Source organism: Vulpes lagopus, chromosome 7, assembly GCF_018345385.1.
Source record: "Vulpes lagopus strain Blue_001 chromosome 7, ASM1834538v1, whole genome shotgun sequence".
Lineage (NCBI taxonomy): Eukaryota > Metazoa > Chordata > Mammalia > Carnivora > Canidae > Vulpes > Vulpes lagopus.
This window is the reverse complement of record NC_054830.1, coordinates 70,417,340-70,440,695: the sequence shown is the minus strand read 5'-3', so window position 1 is coordinate 70,440,695 and position 23,356 is coordinate 70,417,340. Positions and strand designations below refer to the sequence as shown.

Here is a 23,356-nt window from a genome sequence, read left to right as displayed (position 1 = left end):
ATCTGCTTTCAGCTCAGGTCATGCTCTCAGGGTCCTGGGATGGAGCCCCAGTCTGGCTCTCTACTCAGAGAGGAGTCTGCTTCACCCTCACCCTCTCCCTCTGCCCCCCTGACTTGTGTGCGTGCTCTCCCGCTCTCAAATAGGTAAATAACATCTTTTAAAAAAAATGACAATTTGGAGGATGGAAGACGGATCAAAGGGAGAAAATTAGAAGCTGGGAGAGATTGTTGTCTCTATGCTCTAACCTAACAGTAGCTTCCAAACTTTCTAGACCATGACCCACACAGTCAGAAATATATTTTATACTGTGACCCAACATAGTCATACACACACACAATTATCCTACATATGACTGAAACAGAAGTTTCATGAAAAAGTGATATCCTTACCTTATGGAATCTACCCTAATACTTTCTGTTCTGTTGCGTTCTATTCCTTTACACTCTATAGCATTACATTTTTAGCTGTTTTTTTCTTTTTAAGATTTTACTTTTTTATTCCTGAGACACAGACAGATAGAGAAAGAGAGAGAAAGAGGCAGAGACACAGGCAGAGGGAGAAGCAGGCTCCATGCAAGGAGCCCGACGTGGGATTCCATCCCCGGTCTCCAGGATCACGCCCTGGGCTGAAGGTGGCGCTAAACCGCTGAGCCACCCGGGCTGCCCAACATTACATCTTTTAAAAATTCTTGTCACAACCCACAAAAATAATTTCAAGATTCATATGTGACAACACTACTCTGGGATAAATCCTAGCCTCCCTCTCCTCTCCTCTCTCCAGCTCCATCCCTGAGAAGTAGACCAAGCTCTAAGAATGGGTAAGACCAAGAACACAGAGCTGGGCCATAAAACTAGGAGCTGGAGCTTTTTTGGGGAAAGAGCAAAGGGGAAACAGCTTTTGATCTCATAATGAGAAGTATTTTGGGATATCTTGCTTGGCCTCCCTTTCTTCCTAGGAATGCTTCTCCTTCTTGTAAATCACTTCCCATATAGCTAGTGAGATAAGAAGTCTTAGGTCTTGTCATCACCTTCTGCCAACCTACTCCACGCACAGATAGCCAACAGAAAACAAAAGGTAGCCCAGAAAAAAAGGATCCTGAAGCAGATGAGCAGCTGGCGAGAAATAAGCAATCTTTTCAGCTGGTGTGTCATCCCACCTAATTCCTAATACAGGAATTTGGAACAAAAGCCCAGGCCAACAGGAAAATATGGCAAATTGGTGGACCACTGTTGGTATAACTTTCCTTCAGACACAAGTTCATAGTGACTGTGGATGGAAGTCATTCTTCCACTTATCTTGACAGAAAAGAATTCACCAGTCCTAGTAAGAAATGATCCAGGCCTTGCCTAGAACAGGAGTTGTAGGGATGCAAATGGAAGATCCATCCAATAAACATATCTGTGTTAGAATCTGCTAAATTTGAAGACCAGTTGGATTAGGGTAGAGAGACATGGCAGAAAGAGAGAGGTTGGGGGGCGGTGGTTTGGTAGGGAATAGCTCCTAGATTTCTGATTGGAGAGATTGGGATTGAAGCTGAGTGAATTTTGACATCATTAACAAGGATAGAAATAAGGGAAGAGGAACAGGTTTGATGAAGAAAATAGTGAGTTGTGTATTGGTGAAGATCCAGAACAATGGAGATTCAAAGCAAAAGGGGTATTGTATTCTCCTCCCTCAAATTTTTCCTATTTCCAATGGGAGAAAACAGACTATGAAGGTCAGTCAGACCAAATCATAGGTCAATTCATTATTACAAACGTCTGGATTTGGAGTGAGCTACAGTATATCCCACTTCCCATATCAAATGCCAACAGCAACACTACACACACAACCAAGTTTTCTTGCCTGCCTGTCTCCCTGTGTTCTCACAACAAACCACACCTGAGAGATACAAGGGTCATCACTGCCAGTTTGTAGATGAACAGCCTAGACACAAAGAGTTTAAGAGGCTCTCCTGAAATCACATTTAGTTCTAGGACTTTTTTTTTTTTTTACCACTGCGTGTTCTACCCTGCAGCCTCCTCTTATTAAACAGTGAGCCTGCAAATTTGATCATGAGAGAGGGAAAACACCAGCTGAAGAGGCGCAAGTGGAAGAGTCATCTCTAAAAGGAATTTGGAATATTCCAGAAGCCAGGAGGAAAAGACATGCCTGACTCAGGTTGTAAAATAGAATAAAATTGTTGAACATAAAATCCAGGCCATTAGAAAACATTTCCATAATTTGATGCTAGTTATGTTATGAAATACAGCCCCGATGAAATCAATCTCTGGGCTTTACAATCACTCAGGAAAATCATTTCAGATAGAGAAGAATAGTAAGGGAATTTAAATGTTTCCTGCCTCGAACATTCTGTTGTATTTTCTTAGGCAGAAAACAGTTTTCAACCACTTTTAAAGCATGTTGACATAAATCATACATGTTTTAGCAATTTTGGCAAGTTAGTATGTATGAATTATATTTTTATTAACAATTAGTTTGATCCTTTTGATTATAATGACTGAGTCATATTTTCCTGGGTAGACCAGTGTCATGGAAAAAGAACTTCAACATTCAAAGAGGCCAGGATTTTAATTCTGGTTCCACCACCTACTAGACTGGTGACTGCAACTGGACAAGTGGTAGCAGAATTTATCTGAGCCACAGTTCCATCGCCTGGTAAATTAAAATCATAATACCCATCTCATACAATGGGTGTAAGGATGAAAAGAGAAAAAAAATGTATATAAAGCCCTGAGTCTGATGCCTGACATAGCAGAAGCTCAATGAATAGTAGCTATGATGATGAAAAAGAATGAAGAAACAAAAGAAAACCCGCTACTAATCGCCAGCTTTGGAGAGATGTGGTAATTTTTTAGGTCACTAGGGTAAAATTCTTTCAGAGGTTTTAAACTTTAATAAATACAATATACCCTTGCAAAATACATGTTTAGTTCTAACACTCATATTTTGGGTGACCCTGGAACACATAACTTGTCTTCTTTGGCTCAGATTTTGCAAAACCAGGATAAAAACACTTAACTCTGACCTTTCCAGAAATATGGTGAATATTTGCTTTTGAAAGATCAGTCATGGTTAGAGGTTTCCTATATCAGAAGTTAGTCCAGCTCTTTCCCTCGGGTAAACACATACCCACTCATAATCATCATGCATATAAAACCAAACCATTTCAGGCAGATAAGAGGTGAGCCTTTTTTGGTCCAGGTTTTCAGAAAGGAAATGTAGCCACCTTTCTAGGGAACCTTCAGGGTACTTAGAAATTCACCCTTTTGGGACATTCTTCCTTAAAAATAAACAAAATGTCCGTATCTCCTCATGTTCTAGCCTCAGCAGAGTTGAAGTACAATTGGTTGCCACCCTCTGAGTGACACCTCTTTAAATGCTGGAGGATTTATAATAGCTTCCTCTCACTCTTCTCTTCTCCAGGACAAATCATCCTAGTGCCTTTAACCTCTGCAGAGCATACTAGAATGCCCTGACTCTATTAAAGTGCTTGGCACCGCATAGACCTTAATAAAATACTCTGGACAAACTGGCTAACAGGTTGACTTTTGCCATAGATCTTATTTCCCAAAGTTCTAAACGTGCTTGGAGCTTTCCTGTCCAAGTTCAAATATAGTATAACACATCACAAGTGCTGAGAAGGAGGAAGTCCATCACTGAATCTGGCATTATAGTCCTGGGTGGAAAATACCATTGGTTTCCTTGACAATCTATCCCTGGTAACTGGACAATGTGGGGAGCAAAGGGTTAATAATGCTCCCATGGAAGAACCTCTGCACCCTGCCAGTTCTCAGACGACAGGGAAGGGTGATAGTGCCTAGAAACAGGTGGAATTCCTGGTGCTGTTCAGCAGGAAGTTGGGAAAAGAGTCTAAAGTTCTAATGGCCTCATAATTAAGGGCTTCTTCTCCACAACAAGTTTATAATCAGGAGTTGTCCTGCAGGAAGAAAAGGGAAGGACAACAAGTGGGAAAGTCACTTTTGCGTTGAGAGTTGGCTAGCACAGAGGATGGAAGGCAGAAGACCTTTCCAATGTGTTAAGAGCCAAAAGAGTACCTTTTAGTGTTTGTTTTGATTATATTTGCCTGTAACCCAGCAACTGGGCCCAGATGCCAGGAGCCCAAAGAGAACACTGCTGATGACTGGTGTACAGAAAGAAAGAGAATTCCTTTTGTTTTCTTACTTTTATGGTTCTTCTCAAGGTGAGTGAAAAGGGCTAATCAGGATCTTTTGAAACTGTTTAGAACCCTTACTCATTTTTCTAACAACAGTCAGGATGATTTATAACACCACATGTTCTCATTGGTGGTTTCCTCTTTTTTATTTTTGAAGACAAGACACAAGTGGGAAATGTGAATCTTGAGCCAGAGTTAAGCTGATCTTTTAAGCAACCAAATGAATTTTCCAGTCCCTATCGCCCCATCTTGAGGCTTTCCTCCCTGAATCACTGAGCTCTCCCCCTCACAGGGGCAATCATTCCTATGCTCAGTGTCACTCTAAACTTTTGGATTTCAAGAACTCCATCTTGCTCAACATTTTAAGTTGGTTTTACTTAATACATTCTCCTTCTGTGTACTGAAAAGAAAAAGTAGCATATTCAATGCCTGAAATTCATTAGATCTATTACAAAATCACACCAAAATGGTCTCAAACCACATTACATTATTTCAACAGATATATAGAAAAAGGACAATACAAAACTAAGATATTCTTGATAATCTTTGCAACCAGGTGAGTCTCCTTTCTTCAAGCTAAATCCCTCCTCTGTTACTATTTTCTCTTGTTCCTAACTTTATAGATATAGGGAAGTGTGTGTGTTGTGTTTGTGTATAGTGTGTGTATTGTGGTGGTGGTGATGGTGGTTTTATTCTCATTTAACTCTCACCACTCAGGCATTTGAAGGCAATTACTAATACAATCCTTGACCTCTTCTTTTCTAGATGTATTAATACAAGTTTTACGATTCCACCCCCACCCCGGCCATGGATCTTATTTGTATGTTAGAAAATAACTTGGAATTAAAGTACTTCATTATTCCCCAGTTAATTTAAAGATCCTAGAATTTCCCATAATGTGTTAATGTAAATTTAAAAAATTACAAGTAAATTTCATTTTCATTTGGCTAACATATTTGGGGAATATGGTTTTTTGATTAATCAAATATCCTCTATATATTAATGTTCAAAAATTTTGGAATATATCTAACAATAGAACTATGTGCTACAGAATTTAACCACCAATGATTCAGATATTTTTTAGAATCGTGTACTGCTTCCATACCGGTTTTCAAAACTGTGTCATGCAACTTCATGTTGGTGGCTTGAAATCAGACATGATGGGAGTATTTATAACATAGAAAGCGGTCAGTTCTATGAGGAGACTCCATTGTTAAACATTCACTAGCCAACTAGCAGCTTCTAAGTCATTATTACAAATATTAGAGTCAATTACTTATAAAATGCTGCTTCTAAAATCTATGCCCTCAAATATACCACAGCATAGTGGAATAAACAGCGAAAAAGTGAATAACCAAATTTGGAAATTATCACTCATGCTTACAGTTTCAAAAATGCAACCTGATTTTATTCATCATTACTAATCACTTTCTAAGTTTATAACAAAAAAAGTTCTCGTTAACTTAAAAGTGAGCAAAACAGTAAATACATGCTGAAACAACAGAATGTTTTAACCTATTTAAAAAGCTAAAGGAGTATAGTCTTTACATAGCAATATGTAAAGAATCCTTGAAAATCAGTAAGTTAAAGATGTGCACCCAATAAAAATTTTGGCACAGAAATATAAATGGCTACTAATTTGGGGGGAAAAACCTATATAATGTAATAGACAAAAATCAAAATAATAATAAGATTCTATTTTATCTACAAGATTGGCAAAGCTTAATTTCTTAATAAAAACATCCAATGCTGGGGTCCCTGGTTGGCTCAGCAGTTTAGCACCTGCCTTGGGCCCAGGGCCTGATCCTGGAGTCCCGGGATCAAGTCTCACATCAGGCTCCCTGCATGGAGCCTGCTTCTCCCTCTGCCTGTGTCTCTGCCTCTCTCTCTCTCTCTCTCTCTCTCTCTCTCAAGAATAAATAAAATCTTAAAAAAACAAAAACAAAACAAAACAAAAAACATCAAATGCTGATACAAATACGGAGAAACGAGCATTCCTATACAGCCAGTAAGAATGTAAAATACCAAAACTTTCTAGAAAATTTAGCATTGTGTGTCAAAAGCCTTAGAAATACATACACTCAGGGCACCTGGGTGGCTCAGTGGTTGAGCGTCCACCTTTGGCTCAGGTCATGTTCCCGGAGTCCTTGGGATGGAGTCCTACATTGGGTTCCCCACAGGAAGCCTGCTTCTCCCTCTGCCTATGTCTCTGGCAATCTCTCTGTCTCTCATAAATGGATAAATAAAATCTTTAAAAAAAAGTATATATGCTGTATAACCCAGAAATTATCCCTCCAGGAACTTTTTTTTTTTTCCTCCAGGAACTTATCCTAAGGAAATAACAAAAATCTGAAAACAATTAAATATTCAATAATATTAGAATGCTAAAGTAAATTAGGTGATTAGCATTCCATTAAAACAGCTATGTTGCATCAAGTAGCTCATACAGCACTTCACATTTATGCAAACAAATGTAAAGGATAGGGGATAAGTCTGATGTGGACAATTTTAAGGAACCACGTTCAGAGCATATTTGAAACTAACATAGAACTGATTTATCACTCCAGATTCTTTACATAAAAATTAATATATTCCATTTTAACCAAGAGCATTATCAAAAACAAAACAACTAAAATGTGTTGCTCTGTTTACTGAGGCAGGAAACCATGCCTTGGGTCTTACAGGTCCTAAATTCTATTCTTTGCACTATCTGTACACTTTCCTTCTACAACATTTCTAATAAACTGGCACCCTCTTATCATATTTTTATTAAACATTTGTATGGATCTCACCATCACCCAGGCTATGCTATCACCATCTCTTGCTCATCATGGCAATAGCCTCTTTAATTTGTCTGTATTGCCCTGGGCCCTCCACAATCCAGCACTGGACACTCACCACTCTTAAATACTCAATCCTTAATACAACCCATCGTGATCGAGTTTCCATGCTTGGCCCATGAATACCACTCTGACTTTTTTCATTTTTCTCGTTTCAGTCCAGCATCCTTCCTTCAACTTCTCCAAGACACGATGCACATACTCTTTACACAAGCTGCTCCCTGTACAATGAATGGGCTTCTCACTGCCCTCCCCACTGTCATCTGCATCCCACTTGATTCTTCTTTTAAATCTTTTTTTTTTTTTTCAGATCTCACTTCATTGGTTACTTCTCCTTCAACGAAAACCTCCTTGACCTCTCCAACCATTGTAAACTCTCCTGGACCCTCTTTTCTGGTACCCTGTTAGTCCACCTTGGTGAAAATAACAAAATTTGTCACTCTTCCAGATGCCTGCAGAAAACTCAGCAGCCAGAGCTCTGGCTGGTGTTCAGGCACCATGAACCCCTTGGCCTGGTGCTTTTGGGTGAGGCCCAAGCTGAACAACTGCAGTGGCCCCGTCTTCCTTAACATGTCACACGGCTGCAATTTAACACTTTTATGTGGAGCCATATTCCTTCCTATGCCAGCATCCTGCTCTGCCCCACTAGAATATAACCTTTGAAGATCTGTGACATTGTCTGGATTTACTTACCATTGTATTCCCACTGTCTAACATGTTGCTTGGCATGGAACAAGCACCTAATAGACATTTACATATCAGGGCTTGAATCTAATTTTCTTTTCCTTACTCTCACTGTCACCACTGTGTCCTCTACTTACCCTTGCCGCTTCCACCCTGTTGGTAATCCACACACAAAAATCATCCAAACCTTCCCGGAAGTCTCTACACATGACTATGCACACCAAAATCACAGCAGGAATAGGGAGACATTGAGGGCCTCAAAAAACAGGGAACCACAATTTTCACAAAAAATCCAACACATGCATTATCATTATTTAGAGTTCCTTTGGTTTTCTTCTAGTTGTTGTTGTTTTTATAAAGATTTTTTGAAATTTATTTACTCATGAGAGACACACAGAGAGAGGCAGAGAGACAGACAGAAGGAGAAGTAGGCTCCCCATGGGAAGCCCGATGTGGGACTTGATCCCAGGAGTCTGGGGCTACGCCCTGAGTGGAAGGCAGACACTCAACCACTGAGCCTCCCAGGTGCCTCCAGATTTTCTTTAATGTATATTTCATTTTTGTCATTTTCTGCACTTTAAGTGTGAAATGAATCATTGGATAGTTAGAAAGTTATAAGGGTCAATAAGATCTCATGCCCAGCACAGAGCCCAAGGTGGAACTTGATCTCACAACCCCAAGACCCAGGCTTGAACTGAAATCAAGAGTCGGATGCCCAACCAACTGAGCCACCCAGGTTCCTCAAGGGGTACTATTCTTAAGCATTTGCTAGATTTGGAGAAAATATATACTAGGTGAGACACTTTTTTTCAGTAATATTTATCATGTCTTGAGAGTAATAAAATATTAGGAAGGATAATGCTCTGCCCACTTTTTTGTATACAGAAGTTTCTGGAAAATCAGTTTCTGCTGTGTAGAGAAAACAGAAAGAAAATTATTGAAGTAGAAATATTATAAATAGCATTCTATTCATCCTTTTATTTTAAAATTTATTTAGATCCACCTAGTACCAAAAGGATTTCATCTGGGTAAAATAAATATTAACATTTTTGTGTGTTTATGTACAAGTCGATGTAAATATATCATTAAAATGAAATTATTCCTAAGTTCATCTAGTGAACTACTGTTATTATCACAAGAGGTATCTTCTAACCTTGATAACCAATGGGTCTTAATTAAATAGATAATAAACTATTTCTTAGTATAGTTTCTTACCTTTCTGTGGGGAACTTATTCACATAGATATACCTCTAGTTGGTGACACAGACTATCTGAACTAGGTTCTTTTTTTTTTTTTTTAAGATTTTATTTATTCATGAGAGACACAGAGAGAGGCAGAGACATAGGCAGAGGGAGAAACAGACTCCTCACAGGGAGCCCGATGTGGGACTCGGTCCCCAGACCCTGTGATCATGCCCTGAACTAGGTTCTCACTAGAGGGCCTAGTTATTCCAAACAAATAACACAGTTGCAAGCAGTTCCATTTACAGAGGATTGCTTGAAGCCCAAGCATATATCCTACCCGTTCTCTGAATTGTCCTGGATGAGGTCAGACCATGGGAAATATGCCCACACAGACAGCATTGCTTTGGCCCTTCTAGAACTACTCTTATCCAATCAGTATTTGATAATATCCCACTGGCCTACTGAGGGGCTGCAGGTAAATCCACAGATGTAATGGCTCTCTTAAATGTTTAAAAACAAACATAAACAGAGAAAACTTTGCCTTTATCTTCTGAGTGCCTTGTCCCTAATATTGTGTCTCAGCTGTTCTGACCTGCTCCAAACACACATGTAGGAGTCTATGACATGCATTATTGTATATTAATTTACCTCTCCTGTGATTATCTTTCATTTTTACCCTTGCTCCCATTTCTGTAACTTTTTCCCTTTTTATTGAATTTATTTTTATAATTTGACCTGAACCTTTTGTAAAACTTAAAGAGAAATAAAAAAGAAAGATGGCAGGTAGATAGGTGACTGGGATAAAGGATTTGCGAGCATTTAGGAAAGAATACAGTGATTATTGGATCCAGTATGGGTTCAATAAGAATAAATCAGGCCAAATTAACAACTACAGGAAAATGCCATGCATGTAACGGATCCTAATTTCAAGAACATGTTTTCTGTTTCTCATAATATAATACATCAGATGCTAACTTAGCTAAGTGAATTCATTCCTGATTGAACCATGATAACAAAGGAAGATTGATTGAACAATGATAACAAAGAAGGATTGATTAATGAACCTATTCCAACTTGGAAGAGGTCATTAGTAACACAATTCAAAACTCCCTCCTTTGCCTTGAATCTTCAGAGTTCACAGAAACATCGGGCTTTAAGGATTAAGGGTTTCATAAAGCTGGGTGAAATATCTAATAAAATGGAAAACAATATCAAGACTGAAAAACAATTTGACAGTCTGAAATGGTAGACCAATTATTTCTTTAAAGATTGCATTTTGAAAAGATAATAATAAAGTCCTGATTTAAGAATTAAATATAAAAGCTTAAAAATTCTATTTGACGAGTTCAAAGTGAAAGAAAAAACCAAGACTGGATGGGTGAATATTTGTTAAAATAAAAATGTGGGGGAACTGAGTGGTATTAAGGTGACTTTATGTAGGTATATAACATTATGGCTATCAAAAACCAGAACCATTATTGCAAATATTAATTGAAGTCAATATTCAAATGAAAGTCAAACTCCCTCTGTTACTACCATTAGCATTACACTGTTTGGGTTCAAAACCCTGTCTTTTAAGGACAGGATCCGATACACATTTAGAGAAAGAAAATTGAAGTGGAGAGACTGGAAATCCAGCAACAGTTGAAGATCTGAGGATATTTAGTGTGAAATAACAACAAATTCAGTCAGAAGTTGAGTGGTTTTTATTTAGGTGTGTTGGGGGATGGATTTGTTTTCAGACTCTTGGAAGGCACTCTGGTAAAAGAGAACAGGCATTCCGTGCTTTTCCAAACAGAAAAGGCAAGATTATAAGCTGTCTGAGGGTAGAAACCATGTCTGAAAGATTTTAATATTCTTGGCAAGTCCAATTCCACTGCAGGTGTCATCTGATACTCATTAAAGTAAGGAATTGATGTTATTAGAAGACAGATTCCACAGGGCACCAGGGTGATTCAGTTGGTTGGGCATCTGTCTTCTGCTCATGTCATGCGCCCAGAGTCCTGGGATTGACCCCCGTGCATCAGGCTCCCTGCTCAGGGAGTGGTGAGGGGAGTCTGCTTCCCCCTCTCCTTCTGCTCCTCTCCCATGCTCATGTGCTCTCTCACTCTGTCCAATAATTAAATAAAATCTTAAAAAAAAAAAAAAGACAACAGATTCCAGCACTATATAGAGAACTGTATAAATGGAACAACAGACTTTCAGTATATCGAGTTTCATACCACTGGAAATATCCCAGCTGTAAAAACAGTAGGGTGGAATGGCTCAGATTAGGAACACCGGTTTTGGGATAAGGCTGACTTGGATTTGAATACAAATTTCAGCCTTGTGAATTAGCTGTGTGTCCTCAAACAAATTACTTAACCACTCTAGGTCTCAGTGTCTATCTGTAAATTATGTATGATGTTAACTAGCTTTCAGTTTTGTGGCAATGTTAAAGTCAAGACAATGTTTGTGAAGAGTTTGAATGATATATGGGACTGTAGTAAACATTCAATAAATCATTATTATTCTGGCAGAAACTACCTTTCCATCTTGTTATGGAAGAATAACAAGAATGTTGTGGAAGGAATTCTTACACTGGATGGGAAGTTGGATAAATGATCTCTTGATCTTGCTCAATTCAAACATTCTGTGATTTCTTAGCAGTATTCTTTTCTATATCCTTAGCATTTATAAATGTCTCTAGCATTGCATTTATCTCACCTAACTGAAAACATTAAATTAAGGCAAACTTCAAGCTCCTCAATAGAATGGGCCAGTTCTTGTTCATCTTTATGCCTCCAAGTGCCTAGCACACTGTCTGGTATATAGTTTATAATACTATGATAAAAAAATTGAATACTTAATTCATCTCAAAATGTAGATCTGCTGTCCTTCAATGAAAACTTCAAGTACAAATGCTTGAAAATATCTGTTTGATCCAACCATGCTTCCTTTGAGCTCAAATAAGAAAAGCAAATGATAAAGATTACAATTTATTTATCTCTAATTTTAGCCATTTAAGAAACCAACATTTTGAGCACCTACTATGGGCTAGGTATTTTCCTACATAATCTCATGTGACCCATTTATGGAATAAGTATTATTTTACCTAATTTGAAGATAAGGAAATTGAAAATATTCAAGTCATGCAACAATTAGGTGATATATACCTAGACTTGAAACTCAGTCAAATGTTTGTTTCATTCAAATACTAAGCTGCCTCTTTTAAAATATTTTTAATTGCAGAAGCACATGATACATGCTTATTTTGAAAATTTTCAATTTAGCAATATACAAACTAAATATTAAAGCTCTTTTATAGCCTTTTCCCCAGCCTTGTCAACCTCTGCATTAATATGCTCTGATCTATAAGAAATCATGTGTAAAAGCAACCTTTTAAATACTGTTCTATGCATTTACATACTTATATGATATAACAGATAAATATAACGTTAATAATATAATATGTAATATTAAAAACGTAGCATTTAAAATATAAATACAAGAGTTTTTAATGTAATGATGTATCTTGAAGATCTTGCCATGTCAGTGTAGTAGGTCTATCTTAATTATAATGAAAATATATAAATTTATAATGGTGTAAATTTATATGCTATAATTTATAAAATAATTCCACTATTGTTGGGTATTTAAGTAGTTTCAGATTTTCTCCGATTAGAAACAATACTTCAATTTACACTTGTACACATATGCAAATATTCCTATAAAATGAATTCTTAGAAATACAGTTTTTGGGTCAGAAAGCTATGAATATTTTAAATTTTATTAGATATCACCCCATTGTCCACCAAACCACTGTACAGATGTATGTTTCCACAAATTCAGTACTTCAGTATCTAGTGCCAACACTAGATAGTACAAATTTAAAAGATAATTGACAATCTTATGAATGAAATAATTTTATGATTATTATAAGTTTCACTTTCATGATTATTAAAGGTGTAATGTCTTTTATTATGTGTTTTGTATGACTTCTGTGAATAGTTTGATGATTTTCTATTTCCATTTTTAAATTGTAGATTGTCTTTTTCTTTTTATTTCTTTGTTTTTAAAGATTTTATTTATTTATTATTTGAGAGAGAGAAAGTGAGTGAGAGAGCACGAGTGGTGGGAGTGTCAGAGGGAGAAGCAGACTCCCCACTGACCAGAGAACCTGTCATCGGATGGGGCTTGATCCCAAGACCCCAGAATCATAACCTGAGCTGAAGACAGGTGCTTAACCAACTGAGCTACTCCAGCACCCCTAGATTGTCTTTTTCTTATTGAATTATTGGAACTCTTTACAAATAATACTTACTTTTGTCATATATGTTGGAAATATCTTCTGCAGGTCTGTCATTTGTCTTTTAACTTTCTTCACCTATAAAATTTACCATGTAAATTAACTGGACAATCTATGACATTTTAGAAAATCTTTTACACCCAAGATTTTAAAAATATTTCCCCATGAGACCCAGTATGTTACAGTTTTGTTTTTTCATGTTTATAATTTTAATCCATCTGGAATTTATTTTTATACATGGTGTGAGAATATGACTATTTCTTCCCAAGTGGAGACGTGTTTCCAAAATTAAATCTGAAATAATCGATTATTTCCAACTGATCTGAAATACTATTTTTATCATATACGAACCCTAACATGACAGGCTCGTTTTGGGTTTTGTGTTCTTTATTGTATTCCATTCTGTATTCAATTTGCATTCAACTCTTGTCACTTTATCTGTATACTAAATTTTAGGATATATGATGAGGCATTAGACTTCATACTAGCTTATTTTTGAAAATGATAATTTCCTCTTACATAGGCTTTAGAATCAGTTATCAAGGTGAAAAAGAAAAGGGCATTTTGATTGGGACTACTATGGATTTCTAGGTTATTATAAAGGGAATCAACAGTACTGAGGCTTTTCATGTAACAATGCAATATGCCTCTCCATTTCCATGTCATAAGTCTTAAGTTCTTTCAGTAAAGTTTTAAAATATCATCATGTAGGTTTCGCACATTTCATTATTTACTTTAGCTACATTATAGATGTTTTAAAAAATGTCATCTGGGTGATTGGAATCTTCTATTCCCATTGTATTTTCTAAATGGTACAGTGACATACACTATGAGTCATCTACCAAATAGTCCTCTGATCACTTCTTCCTTGCTAATTTTATTTGGGGTCCTAATTTTATTTGGGGTCTGCAGTATGCCCATTACCTGAGGATGAATCATGGTAAGGGCTAAGCCAGCCACGCAATCTACATGATTGTGCTTTTACTACTTGCTTACCTTCTCTAGCACTCTTGCCACCAATGCTGGCCATATTACCTAGTATTACACAATGTGTGATAAGAAAAATTCTGATAATATTTATTACTTGATACAAGTAAAATCCCCTTTGCTCCTACACCCATTCTTTCTTCTACTTTTCAATGCTGATGACCAGGCATGACACCTGATTGGGATAAACCGTAATGTGGCCATATGAAGACAAAAAAGGCAGCATGTTGAGATAATGTAGCAGAAAGATGAAGTGTTTAGGTACCAGGAAATGTTACTGAGCCACTAGACATACCAATGAACTGATTCTCTTTTCAGTAAATAAGATTTAAACCTTCACTCGGCATTCTCTAACTGAAGCTGAATGCATTCAAACTTATGTAGGTATTACTGGCATATGAGAAAATTAATAGATTTTTGTATGTTTCCGTTGTCCTCAGTTCTTTTCTTGAACTCTCAGTTCTATTTGTTTTTAAGAGGGTTGTTTGAGAGTTTCTAATTTGCATTTGCAAATAATGACGGTTTTTTGGTCTCAGTCTTTCTAATATTTATTCTGAAAATTTCTTGAATTATCTCAAAGGCCGAGACCTCAGTGAAATGTTGAATTGTCTCAGTGAATAACAGGTATTTTCTTCTTTAATTCCTGACCTTAATGGGAATGCTTCTAATACTTCAGTAGTAAGTTTTGCTGTAATTTCCTGGTAGATATTCTGATAATGAAAAAAGTATCCTTCTAGTTGTGAATTACTGAAAATTCAATTTTGTTTTATTTTGTTTTGTTTGTAATCAGAAATGGATATTAAATTTTATTAACAACTTGTTTTGGCATCTATCAAGATGATCACATGGTAATTCTACTGTCTTCAGTTAATGTAATGAGCTACCTCAATAGATTTCCTGGTTTTGAGCATCCTTGCTTTTCTGGGATAACCTTATTTACTTATGGTGAATTATTTCTTTGATACACTGTTGAATTTTTACATGAAATATGTTATTCAGAAATTTCACATTTATATTTACAAGTAATATTGATATAAAGTTTTGTTTCTGTATTTGGTTTGCTTTGTGGATTGTGGGGTTATAGAATAACACAAAGAATTGTATTCTAAAAATTCTAAGACACAAAGAATGAGTATAAAATCTTTAAATAGCCCAGGACTTACACTTTGGTGTCTAAAACTTTCTGTATTTTAAAATTTTTTCCACAAATATCTATTACTTTATAATAAAAATATTTAAAGACAAATAAATACATACACATATTTTTCAAACCCAGATTATCATTTCTATCAGGTGTAATAGTTTACCTAGTGCCTCTGCTGTGGGAGTTGGGGATTTAACTATGCTTTCTGTTTTTCTGCGGTAATTGGTTTATTTTTCTTTTTTTCTTTCTCTTGAGTCAATTTTCATTATTATATAGATTTTTGGAAAATTATCCTTTTTACCTAAGAAATTCAATTTTATTGATATAATATTCTAATAACTTTTTAATCTCCTCTGCAGTTATGTTTCTTTCCTTATCGTAATGTTGTATATTTGTGGGGGTTTTTTTTTTCAGACTTATCTGACTTTTCTGTTGATAGTTTAATTGATAAAGTTTACTTCTTAATTTTCATAGAATTCTGCTTTTAACACTTAATACATTCTACTTAAAAAAAAAACTGGGGGAGGATTTTTAACTCCTTCAATTCAAAGTCTTGTGTATTTTAAATGCATTCTGCTTCTAATTAATGCACATGAGGATATAAATTTTATATAACTAAAATTGGGTTACATCATGTAAGTTTTCATATGTAGTATTCTCAGTGTTGTTTCTACTTAAATAGTCTGTAATTTCAGCTTGATTTTTTTTTTTTAACCAAAGATTATCATGAAAGGTATTTTAAAGTTTTCGGGTGTGTGCGTGGGTATGGATGTATGTGTGTATGGGTGTGTGTATTTCTGTTCTTTGGAAGTTATTTATAGTTTCTTGCATTCTGATCTGTATTCTGCTTTCAATATTTATTGAGATTATAGAGCTTTTATTTTTGTGGCTGGATGGTCAATTTTCGTGACTGCTTAACTGGTATTGGAAAAGAAAATCAGGCATACACTCCTACACATACATCTACAATCAAGTTTGATGAGTGTGTTATTCAATTCCTTCATATTCTTTTGTATTTGAGGGCCACTTAATTTGTTATTTTTTGGTGAGGCATATCAAAAATCTACAATTATCATATAGTTTTGTAAACTTCTCCTTGTAGTTTTAACAAATCATACTTCACATATTTAGAAGCTATATTATTAGGTACAAAAATGATGAATTACTCTTTTTACTTTTTTTTTTAACATTTTTTTTTTTAATCTTTATTTATTTATGATAGTCACAGAGAGAGAGAGAGGCAGAGACACAGGCAGAGGGAGAAGCAGGCTCCATGCACCGGGAGCCCGATGTGGGATTCGATCCCGGGTCTCCAGGATCGCGCCCTGGGCCAAAGGCAGGCGCCAAACCGCTGCGCCACCCAGGGATCCCTCTTTTTACTTTTTTAAAATGTTTTTTTTTTCATTTTAATGTTTTTAACCTTGAACTTCATTTTGTCTGATATTACTATATTTTCTCCTAATTCATTTCTGATAGTATTTATCTGATTTCTGGTTACTCCTTTTTATTTCCAAAAATTCCTGGCCATTTACTTTTACTTGTGACCTATTTAAATAGCTGTTTTGCATTTTTTGTCTCTTAGACCAGCATATTGTTTAACACACCTTTCTTCTGGAAGCTGACAGATTCTGTGACCCTCAGGTAACAAACAGAATATAGAGGAATTGTACAACCCATTTAATCAGCTTGAATAAAGTTTATGGTTATTAACTTGGTTTAGCAGTAGGAGACTCTATATCTCAATAGAGAAACTCCATCCATTAACATTTATTCTGAAAGTCAACACAAACATATTAACTACACAATTTTATTTCCAACTTCTTATTTTGTCTGATATGGTGTTTGTGTTGTCTATTGTCAAACACTCTTCTTTGTTTAAATATTTTATTTTCTTTCACTGTATTAGCTGATTTTCTCATTTCTCTTTCCTTCCTCAATTTTGAAGTCACTGTTCTAACACCTTAACTACTTTCTTAGTGAGATGAAAAAAAGTTGAACAGTGAATAGTCATATAAGATTTTGGACTCAGAATCCCGAATCTAACTATGTTAAGAAAAAAGCCAAAAAAACCCAAAACCAAAACCAAAACAAACCCCCAAAACTAAACCAAACCAAACAAAACGAAACAAAAGGAAAAAGCAGATATAAAGTTTTGAATAGACTGGTAACTCAATAACATGTCTACAATTTTGTAAAATGATAAAGCCATGATTTGGGATCATAGGCAAAGCAATAACCTGTGTACCTACTGAAGGAATTTGGACTAAGTTAAATTACATGCAAATTTATACATATACATATAAATGAGCCTATTACATGTATGTACATTTATACATATACATACAAATTTATACATGTAAATCATTACGTATTATATGAATTTACACATATATACATAAATTACTACTTATACATATGGAGAGAGAAATTCTGCTCAAATAATAAAAATCTTGACACTTGTGGGGGGGATAAACACCCACATAGATAAGTGGTTGTCCCATTAGGGATTTGAAGGCTTTTCTAAAATATGCCAATGAGGTGGAAAGCCAAAAGAAAATGAGTGATAAATATGAACACAAAATATTTTAACCTCAGTATTTTTTTTATAGAAGTAAATCTCTTTTTTTTAAGTTTTTATTTATTTATTATTGAGAGACATACAGAGAGAGAGAGGCGGAGACACAGGCAGAGGAAGAAGCAGGCTCCATGCAGGGAGCCCGACATGGGACTCGATCTTAGATCTCCAAGATCAGGCCCTGGGTTGAAGGCGGCGCTTAAACCGCTGAGCCACCCTAGCCGTCTGACCTCAGTATATTAAAGAGCGATATTATCAAAGTTAAAAGCAAAACACTAAGAAAAATATTTTATTCCATATTGTAAGGAGTAAATATCCTTATTCTATAAGGTGACATCACAAGTAATTGTAAAAACACAGACACACAATCATACCAATAAAAAATAAGCAGAAGACATAAACGAATCACAAAGTACAGAGGAAAGTACAGAGAAAAGAGTTAACAGTAGTTCTCTCTGTAATTTCAGAGTAGATATTATCTTATATTTTCTTTTGTTTAACTTGTCTGTGTTTGTCACAATATATATTACTTTTATAATCAGGAAATATAGATATATCAAGAGGTATATAGAGACATGATGCAAAAAATAAAAAAAAACACATATCACTATATTATATTGGGAGTTTAATATTTGACAATGAGGAAAGATGGTACTATCCAGAATCAAAAGTCCTGAGTTCAAGACCCAGGGCTCATTGGATGATCTTGAGTGAGTCACTGAACTTGGAGCCTTGGTTTCTTCAACTATAAAACATAAGAAATAATCCTCATGTCATAAATGGTTATGAAGAATAGATTTTTTTTAAATGTATGTGATAAATGCTTTGTAAGGATCATTTACAGATGTCAGAGGTTCGCATTACTGATCTACTGTGCTGGGGCTCTTCTCAGCCTCCAGACAAAATCTGTGTCTTCTCCTACAAATACCATATCCCTTTGCCTGATAAGGGCTTAGGTTCCTAAATTGAGAAGATGACAGCTGGACATGTCTTGGATTTTGCAATCTCCTCAGTGAATGGGAATGGAGCACCTGCTAGAGCCTGGCTACATACAGATTAACAGTTAAATGAAATTGTAATAATAATCACTGTTGCTTTTCTTTCTCCATGTCATATGCTTTATCATTCAGTTCTAGGATCCACAGAGTTCATTCAATTGCCAAATTGATACTACAGTTTCATTTTATGACACTTAAAAAGTCTCTACTGGGGCACCTGTATGGCTTAGTTGGTTAAGCATCTGACAATTTCAGTTCAGGTCATGTTCTCAGAGTTGTGTGCTAGGCTCCATGCTGTGCATGAAGCTTGCTTGGGATTCTCTCCCTCCCTCCCTGTCTGCCTCTCTCTCTGTCTTCTTCTCAAAAAAAAAAAAAAAAAAGAAAAGAAAAAGAAAAAGAAAAGAAAAGAAAGTTTCTACTAATTCAAATTCAATCATCTGTCATAAGTCAGATGAAAGGCCAATCTCCCTTTTCAATAACAAGAATAAGTCCTCTGTGAATGCTGCATGATATAGAGGTGTAGAGGGATTGCAAAAGGACCAGAAGAACCGACTTTTCTTTTCTATGATCCCTGATATGCAGAACAGCATTAATTCTCCATTTATATCTCTATGTGAAATAAAAGCAGAATTACAATTTTCCAGGTGAAGAGCCCTGTGCCTCCTTGTCTTTTGTGTTTTTTTTTTTCTTTTCTCATTCTAAGCCTATAAAGATTGAAAGATGAGAAGGAAAAAGTGGAGAAAACCCCTGAACATCCTCAAGGTAGAGAAGATGTTGATATACAGATAACATAATTAACTGTTCTGCTAATCCTCTGAGTTTACAAAAAAGATGAAATGGACTGAGAGTCATCAACATACTTTAGAGAAAGTATAAAAATTATTTATTGCTTGACTAAGCTGCTAATTATTGTGGGTTATGTAACGTATAAAAGCTCATTTCTGGGAAACCTTACGGAGGAAGGGAAGGAGAGATAGAGGGAAAGAAAGGACTGAGAAAGGAGAAAACTGAATTTTTTATTCAATACCAGCTCAAGGAAGTCTCTTTTACCAAGATAGGCAACTTGGTTGTAGTAGAAATCACCATAAAGAGAAATTGAATAGGTATGGATCTTCGATCACTTTGGTATGTAATCCTGAGCATTTTTGGTGAGACGATTTTCTCATCTGGAAAGGATCAGTGGGCTTTCAAATTGTGCTCCAGCAGAACATTGGTGACCCAGAAGCTAAAGCAGTGAACAGAAGTGGACTCTATACAATTTACAGAAAAATGAAGGAAAATAAAGTACAATTTACAGAAAAATAAAGAAAGATAAAATTCCCCCTTTGCTCTGGTTTATTTATTTATATTTACTGTAACAATTCCCACACTGCATGGTTTTTTCTGAGCATCAACAACTGTTTCTTGGATTTGAGGTATCAATAAACAACATTTTCCTGATTTTAAGATTTTTTTTTCCATTTGAAAAAACCTTTGGCACTAAGGCCTGGTAGCTCTGAGTTCTAGCGAACAGCACACTGAACCAGCAAGCGGCAAGTAAATAGTAATAGGAGAACTTAGATACATTAATTTGCCTAGGCTTTTTATTATTATTTTGATTTTTAAATTTTGTTAAAATAGTAATGGATTGGCTTTTGACAAGGGTGCGTGTTTTGGTTTTGAATTCAAATCTGGACTAGAGACCTGTCTTTTGACTTTAGAGCTTTTCTTTCACCTATGCCATCTCACAGTGAAGCTTTAAGGACTTGCATCGTATTAGCTTACATTTAAAAACTCCCATGTTCTTTATATGCATTTTAAAAAAGAAAGCTTCATAACAATCTTATAAATATTTAATTGTTCTTTTTTTACAGATGTAGAAACTGATGCATGGAGTTCAAGGTCATCACTAGTAAGAGCTGGAGCTGGAAGTTAGTGAGTAGATGTACATTTCTGGATTTGGCTTTGTCTTTCTTCTGAACATTAAGTCAATAAATACTTAAAACATGCTCCTTGGCATGAGCAGATTTTCAGGATAAACATTAGAATGTTACTAAAAAGCACATTTATTCTGCATTTTAGAAACTTAAAAAAATATAACCAATGAGTAACTTTTGTGAAACATTGTTCTTAGCAACTCACTGGGAAACCAAACCTCAACCTAGTAGATAGGAGAGAGAATGTGTAGATTCCACTTTATGGTGAAAGGGCAACTAACATGAAATCTGCAAGGGATCAGTCAAGGGTTAGTGGTTAGTGGATGAAGAGTCAAGTCAACCTGATGCTCATGCTCGCAGTTACTACCCAAAATATGAACAGTGAACTCTTGAGTAAAGGCTGTCTAGGAAATCGAATGAATATATGCAAAACTACTTCAAGATGTGTATGTTTTAAGATAATAATTAATGGAACCTTACAACACACTAGAAAAAAAACATTTGGTTCGGTCAGTCATTATGATGTAAGAGAAATTCTGTGCTGGCAAAATTTACTTGCAAGCTATAAATTTTTTTCTTTCTAGATGCAAAAAAATCTCCTCACAATCATATATATATATATATATATATATATATTCTAGATTCTCCAATCTATATATATATATAGAAACGTTTAAAAATCTGAGAAGCTGGGGCTCCTGGGTGGCTCAGCAGTTAGGCGTCTGACTCTTGATTTCGGTTCAGGTCATGATACCAGGGTCGGGGGATTGAGCTCCGCGTTGGTTCCTTGCTGGATATTGAGCCTGCTTAAAATCATCCGTCTCCCAGGGAGACAAACCATGAAAGACTCTTAACTATAGAAAACTGGGGGTCGCTGGAGGGGAGGTATGTGGGGGAATGGGGTAACTGGGTGATGGGTTTAAGAAGGGTACATGATGAGTACTGGGTGCCCTATGCAACTGATGAATCACTGAACTGTACATCTGAAACTAATGATGTATATATATTCTGGCTAATTGAAATTTTTTAAAAAAGAAAAAAAACCTAGTTTCCCTCTCCCCCCCTCAGTCCCTTCCTCCATCCCCCCAAAATCTGGGAAGCCACAGTGAAAAAAAATATATATATATATATACTCATATTACATCACCTAGAAAAATTACATCACTTGGAAAAAAATATTAACAGTTTTATTATACTTTCCTAATCATTTTTCAATGCCTCGATCCACACAAACACACATGTATAAATGTGGAATAATGCTATATGCATTGTTTTGAAATCTAGTTTTCTCTTATCAAAAAATCACGTATTTCAATGTCATTTAATATTTCTTTTTTTTTTTTTTATTTTTTATGATAGGCACACAGTGAGAGAGAGGCAGAGACACAGGCATAGGGAGAAGCAGGCTCCATGCACCAGGAGTCCGACGTGGGATTCGATCCTGGGTCTCCAGGATCGCGCCCTGGGCCAAAGACAGGTGCTAAACCGCTGCGCCACCCAGGGATCCCTCATTTAATATTTCTTATAGAATTTGATAGCTTTATAAAAATGTATTATTTTCTATTACATAGATGAACGTATTTTCTTTATTTTTTATTTATTTATTTATTTTAAAAAGATTTTATTTGTTTACTCATGAGAGACGCAGAGAGAGGCAGAGATATAGGCAGAGGGAGGATAAGCAGGCTCCATTCAGGAACCCAATGCTGGACTCGATCCCGGAACTCCAGGATCATGACCTGAGCCAAAGGCAGATGCTCAACCTCTTGAGCCACCAGGTGTCCCGATGAATGTATTTTCTTTAACTAATCACTTGTTAGGTATTAATGCTGCAGTGGACCTCCTTGTACATAAATTTTTGATGATAGTCATGGATATTTTAAGTCAATTTCTAAAAGTTAAATTTCTGGGGTAAAGACTTTTTTTTTTTTTTAATTTTATTTATTTATGATAGTCACACAGAGAGAGAGAGAGAGGCAGAGACACAGGCAGAGGAAGAAGCAGGCTCCATGCAGGGAGCCCGATGTGGGACTCGATCCCGGGTCTCCAGGATCGCGCCCTGGGCCAAAGGCAGGCGCCAAACCGCTGCGCCACCCAGGGATCCCAAATTTCTGGGGTAAAGACTTTTAATATATCCAGAAGGATTGAAACTTGTCATTGTTCCGATAATAGAGAATGGAAGGGTCTATTTGTCCATATCCTCAACAACAAGGAATTATGTATACTCTTAACTATTGGTAAATGTAAATACACACACATATATGCACATAACGCAGTATATATTTCTGCCAACTTGTAAGTATGAAAGGGTATCATAGCTTTCATTTTCCTAACTGATGAAATTGAACTTTATTCATACTGGCCATCAGTAACTTTATTTTGATAATATTTGGTAATATTTTGAGTATGTAGTAGAATTCTAGATTTCAAAATACAAGAGTTAAGAAGTTAGGAGACTTGGATTTTAGTTTTCTTTACACTACTGACTTGAGAAGACCTTAGGTTAAATCATTCAATCCCTTTGGTCTTAAATTTCCTTTTGTATATAAAATGTACTCAAAA

At 35.9% G+C, this 23,356-nt stretch overlaps 1 protein-coding gene across 1 annotated transcript in view; it reads left to right on the top strand.

Moving 5' to 3' along the window:
- ZNF462 (zinc finger protein 462) overlaps positions 1-23,356 on the top strand; it is a 188,650-nt gene that overhangs the window by 24,488 nt on the left and 140,806 nt on the right. The window contains exon 2 of the mRNA XM_041763294.1: positions 20,732-20,792. The gene's annotated coding sequence lies outside the window, so the exon portion shown is untranslated. The remainder of the gene's footprint in view (positions 1-20,731; positions 20,793-23,356) is intronic.